The 20,035-nt window shown below is 39.4% G+C and overlaps 1 protein-coding gene across 5 annotated transcripts in view; it reads left to right on the top strand.

Annotated features, from left to right (window-relative positions):
- Positions 1-20,035, top strand: part of LOC105480634 (calcium voltage-gated channel auxiliary subunit alpha2delta 3) — a 932,903-nt gene that overhangs the window by 266,429 nt on the left and 646,439 nt on the right. The window lies entirely within an intron of this gene.

Genomic DNA, 20,035 nt, shown 5'->3' on the forward strand with positions numbered 1-20,035 from the left:
GGCAGCAAGTGAATTAAATAATACTTGGAGGTTCCAGCTGGGTGTGGTGGCTCACGCCTGTAATCCCACCACTTTGGGAGGCTGAGGCAGGTGGATTGCTTGAGGCCAGGAGTTTGAGACCAGCCTGGCCAGCCTGGTGAAATGCCATCTCTACTAAAAATACAAAAATTAGCTGGGCATGGTGGTGGACGCCTGTAATCCCAGCTACTTGGGAGACTGAGGCAGGATAATTGCTTGAACCTGGGCAGCAGACGTTGCAGTGAGCTGAGATGGAGCCACTGCACTCCAGCCTGGGTGACAGAGTGAGAGTCTGTCTCCAATAAATAAAGAAACAAATAAATAAGTAAGTAAGTAAAACTTGGAGATTCCTTTGGGTCTCCCTGAACGAACTTTTATCTAAATTGGCACTTTGAGTTTTGTGACCTTTCCTCACCACTAGGAAAACAGAAGGAGCAAATCTTAAAGTTTGAACTTTGCTAGACGTATTTCTTTTAATGGCATGTGGTCACAGTTAGGAAATAGTGTTTACTTTCCTATGTTTCCATTTATATGGGAAATATAAAGGCAGACATAAATCATTAAGCACAAAAGAGATGGCAATACCAAAGCCGGCCGCCGGCTGCATGTCTCTCTTGAAGATGTGTCCTTATCATCACCCTCATCTGTGTCTTTTGCTTTGTGAATAAAACAATGCATATTCGAGTGAGGTGATCAAGGAAAGTTTAATTAAGGAAATATTTTCAAAGGTGTAGTCAGGGTTAAGTGAAACCAACATACAATGGTGTTCAAATAAACCAACAGGCAGTGGTGGCATACCCCAGAGCTAGCCGTACTTCTGGCCTGACGAGAGGAAAACTGGGGTTTCCAGAACTCAGGGAAGATGGCTACATGGAAAAATGATTTGATAGAGGAGTATGGCCACCCATGGTGAGCTGGAAAGGGTGAAATTTGGGATAATGATACCCCAGTACTCTCTTGCTTTCTTATTTCTTGCCAGTACTCACTGTTGGCTGAATCCAGCTGTTGGTATGGTTGATGTAGTTCAGTTCAGAGATTGAGCTGGGTGAGGAAGGTTGAAGATGGTTCTGGAGGGGCAAACAAAAAACATCAAGTCCATCATCCACAGTCTTTTTAGGCATAATACCCAGCATTTGAAACAAATAGAGCCAGAGGTATAGCTAAGCATAAGAGGGAAATGAGGAGAAGCTCTGGGGATGGTTAGAACCATTGGGAGAGGAGTGGGCAGCTGGCCCAGCTCTTTGAGCAGAGCTGCTGAGAAGGGACAGAAGATAGTGAGAAGAACCTTGAATATAGCAAGAAGTACCTCACCTTCCTAAAGCCATACTCACTTCTCACACGATTGCTCCACAAAGATCTAGGGGCCATTTACTGGCCACATTTGTCTTCATTGAGCCTGATTTTCAGAGAGTTTAGACTTGTAGAGTGGGCCAGAAGGAATTTAATGGCAGCATCAGGAAGCACTTTGGCAAGTATGAAGATTATAAGGACCTCTTGAGTGCATTGCCCCGAGAAACTGTCTCACTTATCTCAGAAGTTCCTGAAGGCTTTTCAGGAATATTCTGATTTTAAGTGACAGAAACTCAACTCATATCAACTTAGCGTGTAACAATGAATAAAATAAGAATCCATGAGTCTACCTGATAATAAATAAACAGATAGATAGATTAAAAACTAAACAAATGGGCCAGGCTGGTGGCTCCCACCTGTAATCCCAGCACTTTGGTAGGCCAAGGCGGGCAGATCAGGACTTTGAGACCAGCCTGGCCAACATGGTGAAACCCTGTCTCTGCTAAAAATACAAAAATTAGCCGGGCATGGTGGCAGGCGCCTGTAATCCCAGCTACTCAGGAGGCTGAGACAGGAGAATTGCTTGAAGCCGGGAGGTGGATGTTGGAGTGAGCCGAGATCACGCCAATGCACTCCAGCCTGGGCTACAGAGAGCGAAACTCCATCTTAAGAAAAAAATAGACAAATGAGGAGGAACGTCTTAGAAGGCAACTAATGCATATAGAAGAAATGATTGAGTTAGAAAATTATGGTAATTAACTGAGGCAAGAATCTTAAGTGGATGCTAAAACTAGTTGGCAAAATTTTGGTGAAGAACAGGACACTTCGGTCTCAAACTGTTTGCCCACAAGTTACTCATCAATTACAAAGGGAAAAATAGCAATTTTATTGTGGAGAAACCTGATAGACACCACCTTAAATAAGTAATCGAAGTTAATGTCACCAATAATGAGACAAAGTGACATCAAGTGCCTCCAGATGTGATGACCCAGAAAAATATAACACACTTATGTACAATTCTTGCCCCAAATGTACAGCCTGACTGTAATCATGATGAAACATCAGACAAATCTAGATGGAGGAACATTCTACAAAGTAACTGGCTGGACTCATCTTCAAAAATGCCAAGATCAAGAAGGAGGAAGAAATGTTGAGGATTTGCTCCTAATTCAAAGAGATGAGGACACATAACTACTACATGCAATGTGTGATCCTGAACTAGAAAACAAAGTTTTAACATGGAGGGTTCATTAGAAAACAATGATGTATTAATGTTGGATTGTTGGATTTTCATCCCTGTACTGTGATTATGTTAAGGAATGTCCTCATTCTTTGATTTTTTCTGGCTTCACTGGTTCAACAGGAAGGAGTGAGGGTGTAGGAGAGAGTGAGAAACATTATTGGAAGTGATGACTGTTTTGTAAAATCTGTTATTTATGGCTCATGTGGTCAGTTTTACTGAGAGATAAGGGTTGGTGGGATGGGGCATGGGAAGGGATGATGTGGTTGACTTTTGGGGATTACTCATCCTTCAGTCGATGAAAAATGTTTTGTGGTTTTAGTTCAGCTAACACAGAGACATTCTTTTTTTGTCCATCTGAAGCTATTGTTATTTTCCAAGAGTGTTCTGATTTCCTGTTACGGCAGTTTTACAGTAAAATTCTGGTGTAGCACAAGTGATTCCCTCTGTCGAAGGGGGTGCTGTGATTGTGAAGGCAGCATTGGCATCTCTCTTGAAAAAATGAGGCACCAAGAAAAGAAGTCTCTAGTTTTTGTTCTCTTGGGAACAAGGAAAGGGAGCTAAAGTTTTCCTCCCCAGTCACCTGTTCTGTACATGTACAACAAAAGCATCCGAGGGTACCATTGTGGTCTGAACAGAAGAGTAGATGTTGAAATCCTCTGTTGATATGACAGTGCCATTCACACTGGTGCTCCGACCTCAGTGAACTCTTCTATGGGTCAAGGTAAACCACATGCACTTTGGTGGAGACCTGTGAAAGAGAGACCTTTGATAAAGTAGATATGCATGGAAGAATTTGTCTTGGCTTAGATGAAGGTTTTGAAGCTACTGAAGCTTCTCTGCTATTAAGTGCACATCTGTTAACAGCGTGGGTGTCAGCCCCGTTGCCATTACTGAGGTAGCAGGTCTGTGTACCGGCTCTGAATTTATTACTATCATGGTCCATTAGAGCTGATCAATTGTTAATCAGGGTTCTGCTGACCTCTCAGCAACCCCTGGCAGATGATTGTTTTTATCAAAAAAATCTCAGACTGCCATCTGCTCACTGTGAAATAACGCTGAGAAGGAACCTACCCTGTTAGCTCAGGAGGAGTACGAGCTGGAAGTCTGTTTTCATACAGGAAGAAAAAAAGAGATTTTGCAAAATTTCCTAACCTGTGTAGTTTTAACTCACATTTTTCTTAGCTTCCTTCTTCCCAAAACAGAAAAGAGATGAGGCATCTGCCCCTTCTCTCACTTTAGACTAGAGACGTTGCATCATTGCAACATTCATGTGCTTCAAAGTGAAGAATTTGCTTTTCATTGGTAAAATAATCAGAAGTTACAAAAAGTTATACCTCCTTTATTATCACGATTTTATTTTCCATTTAAATTTCCCCTTGCAGTCTCTTCGGAGTTTAACTTTTCCCCCATGACCTTATGGCTTTGACATCTACAGCCCCGTCTGTAAAGTCTTTAATACGGCATTAGATTGTTAGTTCTTAACAAAAACTGTATTGGGGCAGAGGCAAAATATAGCATCTGAAGGATAGGATGTGTGAACAAATCAAAATGCAGACTCCTCCACAGAAAACAGATGTGCTTGGCCTTCATTGGTGGGGTAGCTTGCTTGCTTGCTTGCTTTTTTTTTTTTTTTTTTTTTTTGAGACAGAGTCTTAATCTGTCACCCAGACTGGACTGGAGTGCAGTGGTGCGATCTCAGCTCACTACAACCTCCACCTCCCAGCTTCAGGTGATTCTCGTGCCTCAGCCTCCTGAGTAGCTGGAATTACAGGTGTGCACCATGACACCCAGCTACTTCTTGTATTTTTTGTGAATACAGGGTTTCACCATGTTGGCCAGGCTGGTCTCGAACTCCTGGGCTCAAGTGATCTGCCTGCCTTGGCCTCCCAAAGTGCTGGGATTACAGGTATGAGCCACCGTGCCCAGCCTGGCAGGGTAACTTTCTTGTGGACACTGGTGCCAGTTCAGCTGTCTGGTCCCTCTTTCTGGTGGCCTGTGGGTTCTAGATTGGCCTTCTGTTGGTGTAGTTCTTTATTCCCTGATATCTTCACTGGGTCAATTTTCAGTCATAATTGATAACAGAGGCCTTGTTATAACAGCATCTCTCTCCTTTTTTACTTTATGCTGTGAATTAACATAGGCTTTTATTGAAAGATTGGTAGTTCCAATGAGAACAGAGCTTAAAAAATACCTTTTGTCTCAGTTATTACATGTGATTATTTTAGTCTCACCCTTATTATTTTGATGGCAACACCCAATTCCAGGTGGAGGAGCAGGAGACCCTAGCTTTGAATACCCAGCCATTGATGAATTTCCAGAAAATTAAGTCTATATATGTTCTAGTATAATTCAGAATGCCTTCCCCCTCGTACATACTCTTTCTGTTTGAGTTTTTCCACTGGCAGTAAAGAAGAAAAAAAAAGTCCTTTTGACAGTTTACTAAAAACCTGCTTATCTTTGAACCACAAACATATTTTCTTTGAAAGCTGTCTCAAATAAGTGCCAATTGCACAGAGCGGGTGCACAGAGAGAAAAAAATATATGGTTTTGAATTGTGTATCCTGCAGAAGCTTTTTCTATTACAAAGTTTTCTATAATAGTTTTTCTTTGCTGTTTTGTAAGTAATAGGGAAAAAGAAAAGTGTGGTGACATTCAGAGGGATAACAAGTATGGGAAGGGAAAGGAGCTGGCAGCATGCTTCCTCCTGGTCCTCACCAAGCTGGAAGAGCCTACCTTGCAAATGTAGTGGCCCGATTTCAAAGTTGGGGTGGGGGCTTTGGAGTTGAGGTGGTATAAAGACTGCTTGTGAGAAACCTCTGAGATAAGATGACTTCTGATACTTCCTAGAGCAGCTTACTCTACCTCCTTACCTGTTAAAATGGGAGCTTTGTGTTGAAGGAAACCCAGGAAAGGAGAGAAAGGGCAGCTCAGGAGCCCCAGCACTCAATGTAGAACTTCTTTCACCACCCACTAGGAAAAGAAAGCCTTTCTAGGAAAAAGGATTAGCAAGGACAATGAGAGAGTGATGTCAACAAGATGACTGGCTAGAAGCGCTTAATGCTTGTCCTCCACTGCCCTGCAAAGACAGCCACAACAATGAATAAACTGCTGGATTTTGATGAAAATAATTAAACAGGGCTGAAGTGCATCAAAGGAGTAACAGACACCCTTTAGACCACAGAAACCAGGATGGACACATAGAGAAGGGAAGTGCCTCACTTCTGCTACCCCATCCCCAAGGTGGGATCAGTTCAAAACCAAGGAGTTGCTTCTCTCTGTGGGAAAAAGGTGAGCAAGAAGACTCCTGGAAGCACACATCATCGATGTGGACACTTGTAGTGCTCTCCACTGGGGACTCCTGCCGAGGGGCTCAGGTCAGCTGAGGGAGCTGGTTGGTGTCCACCCGACTGCACTTTCTCCAGAGAAGCAGCTGACACTGTGTCCTGTGCCCTGTGACCCATATGGGTACTGCACTGTACCATCTTTGAACCTGAACCACTGCTGGAGTGTGTCTGGCTCTGGTGCAGTTAGCCACAGCACCCTTTCATCCCTGAGGCTTTGTTGCCACCGAACCACCATTACCTGCTGGCTCACCATGCCTAAGCTGAGCTGCTGCTACACCCTACCCCAGGGGCCAAGCTGGTGTGGAGCTGCTCTACCTGCCCCTCCCAGTCACTATTGTGTTTCGCCCCTCAGAGCCTAAGCTGAAGCAGCACCCTGCATCCTGGGGAATCGGTGCCTTGTCTGCCTAGAGCAGTAAGGCTCTCTGTGCCTGAGCTAAAGAGGTACATCAGCTTCTGGGGAAATGGAGCCTTAGCCAGACTGAGCAGCTGCACATCCCTGGGCTGATCTGACATGGTATCCCACATCCCAGGGAAACAGGGTGTTGGTTGAGCTGGGACACCTTGCCCTGCTGGTTGAAGAACTGTAATACCCTGCTTCCCTAGAACTGGACTAGCCTTGCAGAGTATGAGACACCCCTCTTCTTGGGAAGTGTAGTCATCACTGTGCTGTTCCCTGCCTTCCAGGATGCAAGCAGCAGCTAGGCTTTGCCATTTTGGGTACCTTGTTGCTGCTGCATGTGTCCATACAGGGTCTGGGATGCTTCTGTCTCTCACCATATGGGGGTCTAGAGTTACCACTATGAGGTAGGCTCTTCATTCACTGGGGCCTGAATTGCCACTGTGGCTGTTGGCACTGGTTCCCAAATTGCAGCTTTACCTTGCTCTCTGGGCTCAAATCGTCAAAGTACCCCTTCTTCCTCAGGGAAAGGCCAGTTCTGTGTCCTGTCCCCCGGGGTCAGAGTCACAACTACAACCCAGCTCCCGGGGCCTGCCTCAGCTGCTTGGTTGTGCCTCAGAATCACAGATCCTGGTGTGTAGGCAATCTGCCTCCAACCCTGCCTTGGAGAATGAACCTTCATCTCAGAACCCAGGTGCCAGAACAAGCTCATGAAACCCTGAACCCAGGACTCCTGCTCCATGGATATTCTGAGAACCTGTACCCTGGAACTCAGTACTGCTGCAGCTGCTTGAGGGCTATGTCAGACCTGACATCAAGAGAGATCTCATCTAAGACTCACTGTTGTATGGAAGGAAAGAACAGAAGGACATCAAAAGCCCTTGTCACCAAGGACCCTGACAACCTTTGCTACCACCACCACTGCCCCAAACTCCTACATCCTAGTCTACTCAGACACCCACAGTCATTGCTGACATTGATCACAGCTGAAGAAGATTCACAGAGGATTTACGACTGCTTCTACTAGGAACTTAGAGTCACCATGCCCTACCCAATTGGCACAGTAAGACCCATCTGCAAGTGAAAATCTTTCCCTATAAAAGCCACTCTGTAAAGTTTGGAAGAGGTGATTGTTTCACCAGATGTGCAGACATTGGCCGGGCGCGGTGGCTCACGCCTGTAATCCCAGCACTTTGGGAGGTCGAGACGGGCGGATCACGAGGTCAGGAGATCGAGACCATCCTGACTAACACGGTGAAACCCCGTCTCTACTAAAAATACAAAAATTAGCCGGGCGCGGTGGCGGACGCCTGTAGTCCCAGCTACTCGGGAGGCTGAGGCAGGAGAATGGCGGGAACCTGGGAAGGCGGAGCTTGCAGTGAGTGGAGATCGCGCCACTGCACTCCAGTCTGGGCGACAGAGCGAGACTCCGTCTCAAAAAAAAAAAAAATAATAATAATAGATGTGCAGACATCAATGCCAGGACACAAGAAACATGAAAAAGCAAGGAAACAGGACATTGCCCAATTAACACAATAATTCTCTAGTAACTTACTCCAAGAAAAGAAAATTTATGACTTTTCTAAAAAGGAATTCAAAATAATGATTGTGAGGAAACTCTGTGAGATTTGAGATAAGACAGGCAATTCAGTGAAATCAGAAAAAAATTCATGATCTGAATGATAACCTCAACAGAGATAAATATCATTAAAAAGAACCAAATAAAGGCGAAAGATTTATTCGATCTGAAGAGAAACATGGATGTAGCTGGAAACCATCATTCTCAGTAAACTATCGCAAGAACAGAAAACCAAACACCACATGTTCTCACTCATAGGTGGGAATTGAATAATGAGATCACTTGGACACAGGAAGGGGAACATCACACACCGGGGCCTATTGTGGGGAGCAGGGAGGGGGGAAGGATAGCATTAGGAGATATACCTAATGTAAATGACGAGTTAATGGGTACAGCACACCAACATGGCACATGTATACATATGTAACAATCCTGCATGTTGTGCACATGTACCCTAGAACTTAAGGTGTAATAATAAAAAAATAAATAAAATAGAAGAATGTTACTTAGCATTGTTATTAATAAAGTATTATTCTGTTCTTAATAATTTTCTTATAGACAAACCACACCAATAGAACTAAAGAAGATAACGTTCTTTCACCCGCATACTTGTTCATTCAATGTACCTTTGTTCCAAATAATCTTTAAAAAAAAAGTTCTCACACATCTTTGGATATGTAAGAAGTAGGGAAAGTAATTGAAAAAAAAAAAAAAAAAAGAACCAAATAAAAATCTTTGAGTTGAAGAATTCAGTGAATGAAATAAAAACTATAATAGAAAACTTCAATGGCAGACTAGATCAAGCAGAAGAAAATCTCTGAACTTGATGATAGGTCTTTTTAAATTACCTAGTCAGAGGGAAAAAAAAGAAAAATGAACGAAGGAGTGAAGTCTGTAGAACTTATGAAATGCCATCAAGTGAACAAAGATTCATATTAGGAGAGTTGCAGAAGGATAAGGGACAAAGATAGGAAGAGAAAGCTTATGAAATAATGAAATAATTGCAGAAAACTTCCAGATTCTTGGAAGAGATTTGGACATCCAGATCTGTGAAACTCAAAAGTCCCCAAACAGATTCAACCCAAAGTCGTTCTCTCTGAGGTACATTATAATTAAACTATCAAAAGTCAATGACAAAGAGAGAATTTAAAAAAGAACAAGAGAAAAGTGTCAAGTCACATATAAGGGAAATCATCATTAGAATGTCAGTGAATTTCTTAAGAGAAACGTTACAAGCCAGGAGAGAATGGGATGAAAATTTTAAACTGCCGAAAGGAAAAAGAACATCAGCCAAGAATACTATACCCATTAAAGCTGTCCTTCAGGAATAAAGGAGAAACAAAAGTCTTTTCTAGGCCAGCAAAGTTGAGAGAATTTATCACCACTAAACCTACCTAACAAGAAATACTTAAGAGAGTTCTTTGAGCAGAAACAAAAGGTTGTGAATTACTAATATAACAACATATGAAAGTACAAAATTCAGTGGTAAAGGTTAAGTCCATAATACTTCATTATTGATATGATACTCTGTAAATCATGTATATCTTTAGTATAAAGGTCAAAAGTCGAAACAGTCAAAAATAATGATAGCTACCATTAATTAAGAAATAATATAAAAAGATGTAAATTGTTACATCAAAAATATAAATTGTTGGGAGAGGGCAAAAGTCAAGAGTTTTTATATGAGAATGAAATTAAGTTGTTATCAGCATAAAATATCCTATTATAGCTGTATGATGTTTTGCATAAACCTTATGGTAACTACAAAGCAAAACCTATAGCATGTATACCAATGATAAAGAGAAAAGAATAAAAATTTAGCACTACAGAAACTTACCAGATTACAAAGATAGAAAACAAGAGAGGGAGAAGGGAACAAAGGATTTATGAAACAACCAGAATACAATTAATAAAATGGCAATAATAATTCCTTACCTGTCAATAATTATAATGAATATAAATGGATTAAATTATCCAATCAAAAGACATAGACTGGTTAAATTGATTAAAAAAATAAGGTCTAACTATATGCTACCCAAAGAGACCCATTTTAGCCTTAAGGACACACATAGGCTGAAAGTAAAGGAATGGAAGAAGATATTCCATGCAAATGGTAACCAAAAAAAGAGCAGGGGTGGCTATACTTATACTGATAAAATAGATTTTAAGTATGAAACTGTCACAAAAGACAAACAAGGTCACTAATGATAAAGGGCTCAATTAATCAAGAGGGCATAACATCTGTAAATATATATGCACCCAATCTGAGAGCACCTAAGACAAATATTAATTGACATTAAGGGAGAAATAGATAGCAATACACTAATAGTAAGGGACTTTAATATCCCACTTTCACAGATCAAACAGATGAAAATTAATAAGGAAATACTGTAATTGAACTGCACTTGAGAAAAAAATGGACCTAACAAATATATACAGAACTTTCCATCCAATAACAGCAGAATATACATTCTTCTCCAGTGCACATGGAACATTCTCCAGGACAGACCATATGGTAAGCCACAAAATAAGTCTTAACAAACTTAAGAAGATTGGAATCATGTCAAATATTGTTTATGACCACAATTATATGACACTACGAATCAACAACAGGAATATTTTTGGAAAAGTCAATAATATGTGGAAATTAAACAACATGCTCCTGAACAACCCAGTGGGTCAAAGAAGAAATCAAAAGGGAAATTTAACAATATCTTGGCCAGGCACAGTGGCTCACACCTATAATCCCAGCACTTTGGGAGATGGAGGTGGACAGATCACTTGAGGAGTTCGCGACCAGCGTGGGCAATAAGTGAGACAATATCTGCAGAAAATAAAACATATTAGCTGAGCTTGGTGGCACGCGCCTGTAGTTCCAGCTAATCAGAAGGCTGAGGTGGAAGGGTGGCTTAAGCCTGGGAGGCAGAGGTTTCAGTGAGCCAAGATTGTGCCACTGGACTCCAGCCTGGGTGATAGAGCCAGACCCTATCTGAAACACACACACACACAGACACACACACACACAATAAAATAAAATAAATAAATAAAAATATCTTGAGGTGAAAGATAGTGAAGACATAACATACCAAAACCTATGATGCAACAAAAGTGGTTCTGGGAGGGAAGTTCATGACTGTAAATGCCTACATTAAAAAATAAGAAAAAGTTCATGTGATAATAAGAAAGATTTCAAATAAGTAGCCTTCCACCTCAGATAAGTAGCCCAACATTACACCTCAAGGAACTAGAAAAAGAAGAACAAGTTAAACCCAAAGTTAACAGAAGGAAGGAAATAATAAAAATCAGAACAGAAATAAATCAAATGGGGATAGAAAAACCATAGAAAAAATTAACTGAGTTTTTTTTTTGAAAACATAAACAAAATTAACAAACTCTTAGACTAAGAAAAAAAGAGAAGACTCAAATATATGAAATCAGAACCGAAAGTGGAGACATTGTAACAGAAACCTCAGAAATAAAAAGCTTCATAAGGAGCTATTGTGAACAATTATATGCCAAGAAATTTGATAACCTAGAGGAAATGGATAAATTCTTTGTAAAACCAAGGTTTTGCCAAGGTTGAATCAGGAAGAAGTAGAAAGTCCACACAGAGCAATAACAAAGAGATTGAAGTAGTATTTAAAAACCTCCTAACAAAAAAAGCCCAGGACCAGATGGCTTTACGGCTGAATTAAACTACATTTTCAAAGAAGAATTACTACCAAAACTTCTTAAACTCATCCAAAAAATAGAGCTGGAGGGAATACTTCCTAATATGTTTTCTGAAGCCAGCATCACCTTGGTACCTAAACCAAAGACACCACAGTAAAGAAAACTACAGGTCAGTATCAGTATCTCTGATGAATATTGATGTAAAAATCATCAATAATATTTTAGCAACTCAAATTCAGCAACAAATCAAGAAGATTATGATCACAATGAAGTGAGCTATATCCCTGGCCATGCAAGACTAGTTTAGCATATGCAAATTAACCAATGTGATACTTGCATTAACATACAAAACCACACGATCATATAAACTGATGCAGAAAAAGCTTTCAACAAAGTTCAACATCCTTTCTTGATGAAAACTCTTAACGGTTTAGGTATAGATGGAAGGTTTCTCAGCATAATAAAGTTCAGTTATGAAAAACCCACAGCTAGCATCATAATCAATGAGGAGAAACTGAAAGCTTTTCTTTTAAGATCTGCTGTAGGGTAAGAATGCCCACACTTGCCATTTCTATTCAACATAGTACTGGAAGTGTTAGCAAGAGCAATCAGACATAAAAGAAATAAAAAGCATTCAAGTTGGAACAAAATAAGTAAAATTATCACTAATTACAGACGACATGATCCTTTATGTAGAAAACCCCAAAGACTCCACCAAAAAGCTGTTAGATCTCAATAAAGTCGCAAGATGTAAAATAAAGATACAAAAATCTCTTGTATTTCTATACACAAATAACAACCTAGATGAAAAATTCAAGAAAAATTTCATTTCTAATAGCATCAAAAATAAAACCAGATGAAATACTTAAGAATAAATTTTACCAAGGAAGTAAAAGACATACACTGAAAACTATAAAACATTGATGAAAGAAATTGAAGAGTACACTGAAAACTATAAAACGTTGATGAAAGAAATTGAAGAGGACACAAATAGATATTTCATGCTCATGAATCGTAAGAATGAATATTGTTAAAATGTCTATACTACCTAAGGCAATATGTATAGATCCAATGCAATCCCTATCAAAATCCCAATGGCAATCTTCACAGAAATGTAAAAAAAAAAAAAAACAACCTAAAATTTATGTGGAACCACATTAAACCCTGAATAGCCAAAGTACTACTCAGTAAAAAAACAAAACAAAACAAAAAACAAAGAAACAAAAAAACAGTTGGAGGCATCACATTTCCTGATTTAAAATTATATTATGAAGCTATAATAATCAAAACAACATGGTCCTGGAAAAAAGCAGACACATAGACTTGTGGAATAGGATAGAGAGCCCAGAAATAAATCCAAACATAGGTGGTCAACTAGTTTTTGAGAAGGGCAACAAAAATACACAATGGGGAAAAGAATAGTCTCTTTAATAAATGGTGCTGGGAAAACTGGATTTCCATGTGCAAAAGAATGAAATTGGACCCTTATATACAAAAATCAACTCAAAATGGATGAAAGACCTAAATGTAAAACCTGAAACCATAAAAGTCCTAGAAGAAAATATAGGGGGTAAACTCCTTGACAGTGACCTTGACAGTGATTTCTTGGATGTCACACCAAAAGCTCAGTCTACAAAAGCAAAAATAAATAAATGGGACTACATCAAACTAAAAAGCTTCTGCACAGCAATGGAAACAATTAACAAACATATTGGGAAAAATATTCACAAATCATGTATCTTCTAAGGGTTAATATCCAAAATTTATGAAGAACTCATACAACTCAATAGCAAAAAAACATGTAACCCAATTAGCAATGTGCAAGGGACATTAGTATACATTTCTCCAAAGATGACATAAAAATGGCCCACAAGTACACAGAAAGGGGCTCAGCATCACTAATCATCAGAGAAATACACATTAAAACTACTGCGCAATATCACTTCACACCTGTTAGGATAACTGTTGTCAAAAAGACAAAAAGATAAGTGTTGGTGAGGGTGTGGAGAAAAGGAAACTCCCGTATGCTGTTGGTGGGAATATAGATTGGTGTAGCCATTATGAAAAACAGTATGGAGGTTAGTAAACAAATTGAAAATAGAACTACTGTATAACCCAGAAATTGCTCTTCTGGATATATACTCAAAGGAAATGAAATCACCACCTCATAAAGATACCTGCAGTCACATGTTCATTGTACCATTTTTCACAATAGCCAAGATAGAGAAACAACCTAGGTGCCTGTCAGTGGACTAATGGATAAAGACACTGTGTGCATATATATATGTATATAGTGTGTATGTGTGTGTATAGATATGTACACTATATATATTTCAGATTGAAGAATACTCCATTGTGTATATACACACACATTGTACAATGTGTGTACACATATATGCAATGGAATATTATTCAACCTTAAAAAAGGAGGAGGTCTTAACATTTGCTACAACATGGATAAACAGGGAGGAATTATGCTAAGTGAAATAAGCCAGACACAGAAAGAAAAATATTTCATGATCTCATTTATGTGTGGAATATAAAAAAACAAAAAAAGGTTAGATATATATAGAGAATAAAACGTTCATTACCATGTTCACGATGGGAGAAAGGAAATGGGAGTTGTAGGTCAAAGAATACAAAGTAGCAAATATGTAGGATGTGCAAGTTGATCTAATGTGCAACATGAGAACTATAGTTAATAATAGTGTATTGTATTCAGGACTTTTGCTAAGTTAGTAGACAGATTATAGCTACTTTTGTCACTGGGAAGGGGGATAGGTAACTATGTGAGCTGATGGATATATTAATGTGTTCCACTATAGTAACCATTTTACTGTGTATATGTGTGTGTGTGTGTGTATATGTATATATAAAATACTTTAAATATACACAATAACATTTATGTTTTTAAAAAGAAAGGACAATGGAACAGCGAACTGCAGAGCAGAACTATCACCTACCTATACAGCATTTTTCTGCTGGAAAGTAGGGCTTTTGCCTTGGGGAAAACTGTATATTGTAAACAAGAGCAATGGAAGGGTTTAGCAGAACTACTTCCTGAGTGGAGGAAATGACTCTTCTCACTGGGGGTTTTCCTGAGTTCTTACCGAGCTCCAATCTGTCAGTCTCCACTTTGAGCAAGGTGTTGAGCTCCTAGCTGTGGGGCGATGGGAAAATGCAAGGAAAATCCAGGCCCAGAACTGGAATTGGTGTTTTTCACAGAGATAGGGAATTGGCTTTTGTGCAGTACACAAAATAGGGGTCACATCTGTAGGAGAAATAAATGAAAAGAGAAGGAACTTTCACATTTTTATGTTAAAATAACCACCCCCACAATCATCTAACTGATGAAAGCATGCCTATTGCTTTTGTTTTTTAATGCATATCAGCTTGGCAGGTGGTCACAGTGTCTTCTTCATCTTAAGATCTTAGATTAGATGTTTCTTAGTTAGGACTTGCCACATGTCATTTATTCATAAGACTAATGTATGAATAGTTTCCAAGGAATCTTTAAGCGTGATGATTACATCACACACCGGGGCCTATCATGGGGAGGGGGGAGGGGGGAGGGATTGCATTGGGAGTTATACCTGATGTAAATGACGAGTTGATGGGTGCAGCACACCAACAAGGCACAAGTATACATATGTAACAAACCTGCACGTTATGCACATGTACCCTACAACTTAAAGTATAATAATAATAAATAAATTAAAAAAAAAAATCAAAGCTACTTCTCAGTTGTTACACACACACATCTGATCCAAACACATACTATCATTTCATTTGAGCAGGCGTTATAACTTGTTAATAAGGCCAGTGTTATGACTTTGAGCTTTGTGTTAACCAGTTATGTTATGCTCATGACCTTGACTATTGGTCAAATGAGAGTGGAAGAAGGGGCAGTGGGTGGAACCTCAGCTTGATCCAACAGGGAGAGCCTTGGCCTGGAGGTTAAGAAATTTAGGATCTAGTAGTTTCAATCCCAGCTGGACCATTTACATGCTCAAGGATCTGCTGCTGTGGCTTCTTTTCTCATCCGTAAAAGGATGCACTTATAATATCTAGGTGATTTCTTAAGATCTCATCCATCCCTCACATACTACGATTCATTCAGCCAATAGTTATTAATGGCCTCCTGTGTATCAGGCACTGTACTATGAATATGGCCCTGAGCTGGACAGAGAGATGCTGTCTTTCTTCTCCTAGAACTTACCGTCTAATGAGAGAGACAGATATTAAAGACATGATGATGTAAGTAATCATTTAAATAATTTAAATCAAATTTCAATTGTGATAAGTGACATGAAAGAGAAGTACAGGGTATTTTCACAGTGCATGACAAGGAGACCTCACCTGATTTGGGAGTTCAGGGTACCTTGGAGAAAATCCCCAAAGGGCAAGTCTGGATTGAGTGGAACTTCTGAGAGCTCCACTCAATATCTCCAAGCACAGAGAACACATAATATCTTAATTTTCCACAAGTGCAAAATTAAAATTGTCTAACAGACCAGGCAAAACCAAAATGGAGTCAGTCATGCTAAATGCCACATAATCAAACTGAAACTTTAAGGAATCAGACAGATACCCTGAAAGACTAGTTTTTTCCCTGAAAACAGAACATTCCAGTCTACCTGAGTTAGCAAAAATAGGAAGACCCCTCTGCTTTAACTTTTACCAAAAATGTAACCTGTAGTAGACCTGATGTTAACCAGTTGCCTTTTTTTCTATTGTTCTGTCTCCTTTTTCTCATCTTACAAAACTTATTGTTCTTCCATTGCCCAGTGAGAGCTCTCATTCTATTTTGTAGAATGGAGACTAGCCTGATCCATGAATTATTAATAAATGCCAAGTCAATCTATAACCAAATTTGTTGTAATTTTGTCTTTTGACAACTCTAATTACACTTTATTTTTGCTTCTTTAATGATGCTTATTGCTTCCTATCTTGTTAATTTTATTCACCTAAGTGTCCGTTTGTTGCTTAATATAACATTTATTCAGAACTAAGTCCAGTTATAGGTTATGGGACTCCCACAAACTGAGAGGGGACCCTACCTCTCCAGGAAAGTTCTGTCTATTAGATAGGCATGTAAGCAAATGGCTATAATATAACATGAACAGGAGCTAACCAATTAAGAGCATCATGTGAGCTACATGAGGGTAGGACTGATTGTTCCGCAACCTTTATTCATTTATGTATTCTTTCAATAAATACAGATATGCTTCATTTTATTGTGCTTCGCTCTATTGCCCATCACAGATGCTGTGTTTTTACAAGTTAAAGCTTTATGGCAACCCTGAGTTGAACAAGTTTACTGGTGCCATTTTTTCGAACAGCACATGCTCTAGTCATGTCTTTGTGCCACACTTTGGTAATTCTCACAATATTTCCGACTTTTTCGCTATTGCTATATGTGTTATGGTGGCCTGTGACCAGTGATCTTTGGATGTTCCTATTGTAATTATTTTGGGGCATCATGAACCACACCCATATAAGATGGCAAACTTAATTGATAAATATTGCATGTGTTGGACTGTCCCACCAACCAGTCATTCCCTCATCTCTCTCCCTCTCTTCAGACCTATTTCCTGAGACACAAGAACATTGAAATTAGGCCAATTAATTAGGCCTACAGTGGCCTCTAAGTGTTCAAGTGAAAGGAAGAGTCACATGTCTCTCACTTTTAATCAAAAGCTAGAAGTCATTAAGCTTAGTGAATGATTAAGCTTAGTGAGGAAGACCCATTGAAAGCAGAGATGGGCCAAAAGCTAGGCCTCTTGCACCAAGCAGTTAGCTAAGCTGTGAATGCAAAGGAAAAGTCTTGAAGGAAATTACAAGTGCTCCTGCAGTGAACACAGCCTTATTGCTGATATGGAGAAATTTTAGTGGTCTACATAGATCAGACCTGTCACAATACTTCCTTAAGCCAAAGCCTAATTTGGAGCAAGGCCGTTACTCTTTTCAGTTCTGTGAAGGCTGAGAGAAGTGAGAAAGCTACCGAAGAAAAGCTTGAAGCTAGCAGAGTTGGTTCATGAGGTTTAAGGAAGGAAGCCATCTCTATAACATAAAAGTGCAAGGTGAAGCAGCAAGTGCTGATGTAGAAAGTATAGCAAGTTATTCAGAAGGTTTAAGATCTAAGATAATTGATGAAGGTGGCTATAGAAAACATGTAAGGCTGGTGCAACAGCCTTATGTTTGAAGAAGATACTGTCTAGGACTCTCCTAGTTAAAGAGGAAAAGTCGGCTGGGCGTGGTGGCTCATACCTGTAATCCTAGCACTTTGGGAGGCCAAGGCAGATAGATCAAAAGGTCAGGAGTTTGAGACCAACCTGGCCAACATGGTGAAACCCTATCTCTATAAAAATACAAAAAAAAAAAAAAAAAGCCAGACGTGGTGGCTTGCCCCTGTAATCCCAGTTACTCAGGAGGCCGAGGCAGGAGAATTGCTTGAACCTGGGAGGCAGAGGTTGTGGTGAGCCGAGATCTCACCACTGCACTCCAGCCTGGGCAACAGAGCAAGACTCTGTCTCAGGAAAAAGAAAAAAAAAAGAGAGGAGAAGTCAGTGCCTGGCTTCAGAGCTTCAAAGGTCGGGCTGACTCTCTTATTAGGGGCTAATGCAACTGGTGACCTTAAGTTGAAGCCAATGCTTACTTACCATTCTTAAGTTCTTAAGAACCCTAGGGCCCTTAAGAACTATGCTAAATCTACTCTACCTGTGCTCTGTAAATGGAACAACAAAGCCTGGATGACTGCACATCTGTTTGCCGCATGGTTTACCGAATATTTTAAGCCTACTGTTGAGACACACTGCTCAGAAAAAGGATTCCTTTCAAAATGTTGCCTCTCATTGACAATGCACATGGTAACCTAAGTGCTTTGTTGGAGATGTACAAGGAGATTAATGTTGTTTTCATGCCTGCTAACGCAACATCCATTCTGCAGTCCATGGATCAGGGAATAATTTCAACTTTCAAGTCTTATTATTTAAGAAATGCAGTTAGTAAGGCTGTAGCCACCATAAATAGTGATCCCTCTGGTCTGGGCAAAGTAAATTGAAAACCTTTTGGAAAGGATTCACCACGCTAGATGCCACTAAGAATACTTCTGATTCATGAAAGGCAGTAAAAATATCAGCATTAACAAGAATTTGTCAGAGTTCTAAGCCTCATGGATGTCTTTGAGGGGTTCAAGACTTTAGTGAAGGAAGTTACAGTAGATGTGGTAGAAATAGCAAGAGGACTAGGATTAGAAATGGAACCTGAACATGTGATTGATTTGCTGCAATCTCATGATAAAACTTTAATGAATGAGAAGTTGATCCTTATGGATGAACAAAGTGGCTTCTTGAGGTGGAAACTACTCCCAGTGAAGATGCTGTAAACATTGTTGAAATGACAAGGAGGAATTTAGAATGTTTCACAAAGGTTCTAAAGGATAAGGCAGCAGCAGCGTTTAAAAGGATTGACTCCAGTTTTCAAAGTTCTACTGTGGGTAAAGTGCTATCAAACAGCATTGCATGCTCCTGAGAAATCTTTTGTGAAAGGAGGAGTGAATTGATGAAGCAAACTTCATTGTTGTCTTATTTGAAGATATTGCCACAGTCACTCCAACCTTTAGCAACCATCACCCTGATCAGTCATCAACCATCAACATGGAGGCAAGACCCTCCACCAGCAGAAAGTTTATAATTCACTAAAGACTCAGATGATCTTTAGCATTTTGTGTCAATAAAGTATTTTAAAATTAAGGTATGCACATTTTTTAGACATAATGCTATTGCACACTGAATAGACTATGGTATAGTATAAACATAACTTTTATGTGTACTGAGAAACAAAAAAATTCATATGATTTGCTTTATTGCAATATTTGCTTTATCATCGTATTTTGGAACTACACCTGCAATATCTCTGAGGTATGCCCATATTCACTGAATACCTGTTACAATCCAGACATTGTGCTAAACAAAGGCAATAGAAAGATCCAAGTGAAACAAAAAACAGAAAAGAGCCAGGATATCACCTGTTTGATGTACAGTTACACAAACTGCTGCTTAGCTACAGTTTTGATGAGTGTTGCTTTTTATTTTATTTTGTAAAATTTGCATACAGTACAATGTGTAGGTCTGAAAACTTGAAGTTTGACTTGATAAGGAGAGTTCCTTTCTGCCCTCTTTGCTTTCAGCTTCCTTCTGTCCTCCACAGTAAACCATTCTTGTGATTTCTCACATCATAAATTAGTTTGATATATTCTTGAACTTTATAAAAAATATAATAGTATAGTACATAGTCGTTTGTGTCTGGTTTCTTTTATTGATCATGATGTCTGAAATTCATCCACAGTGTTGGATGAATTCCTCCTCCTTTTCTGATGTAAACATTGGGTGCTGTACATTTCCTTCTAAACAGTGCTTTCACTGTATTCTCCTTTCTCTCATTTTAATATAGCCTGTTTTCATTGTCTTTCAGTTCAAAATATTTTCTAA

This window comes from Macaca nemestrina, chromosome 2 (genome assembly GCF_043159975.1).
Source record: "Macaca nemestrina isolate mMacNem1 chromosome 2, mMacNem.hap1, whole genome shotgun sequence".
Lineage (NCBI taxonomy): Eukaryota > Metazoa > Chordata > Mammalia > Primates > Cercopithecidae > Macaca > Macaca nemestrina.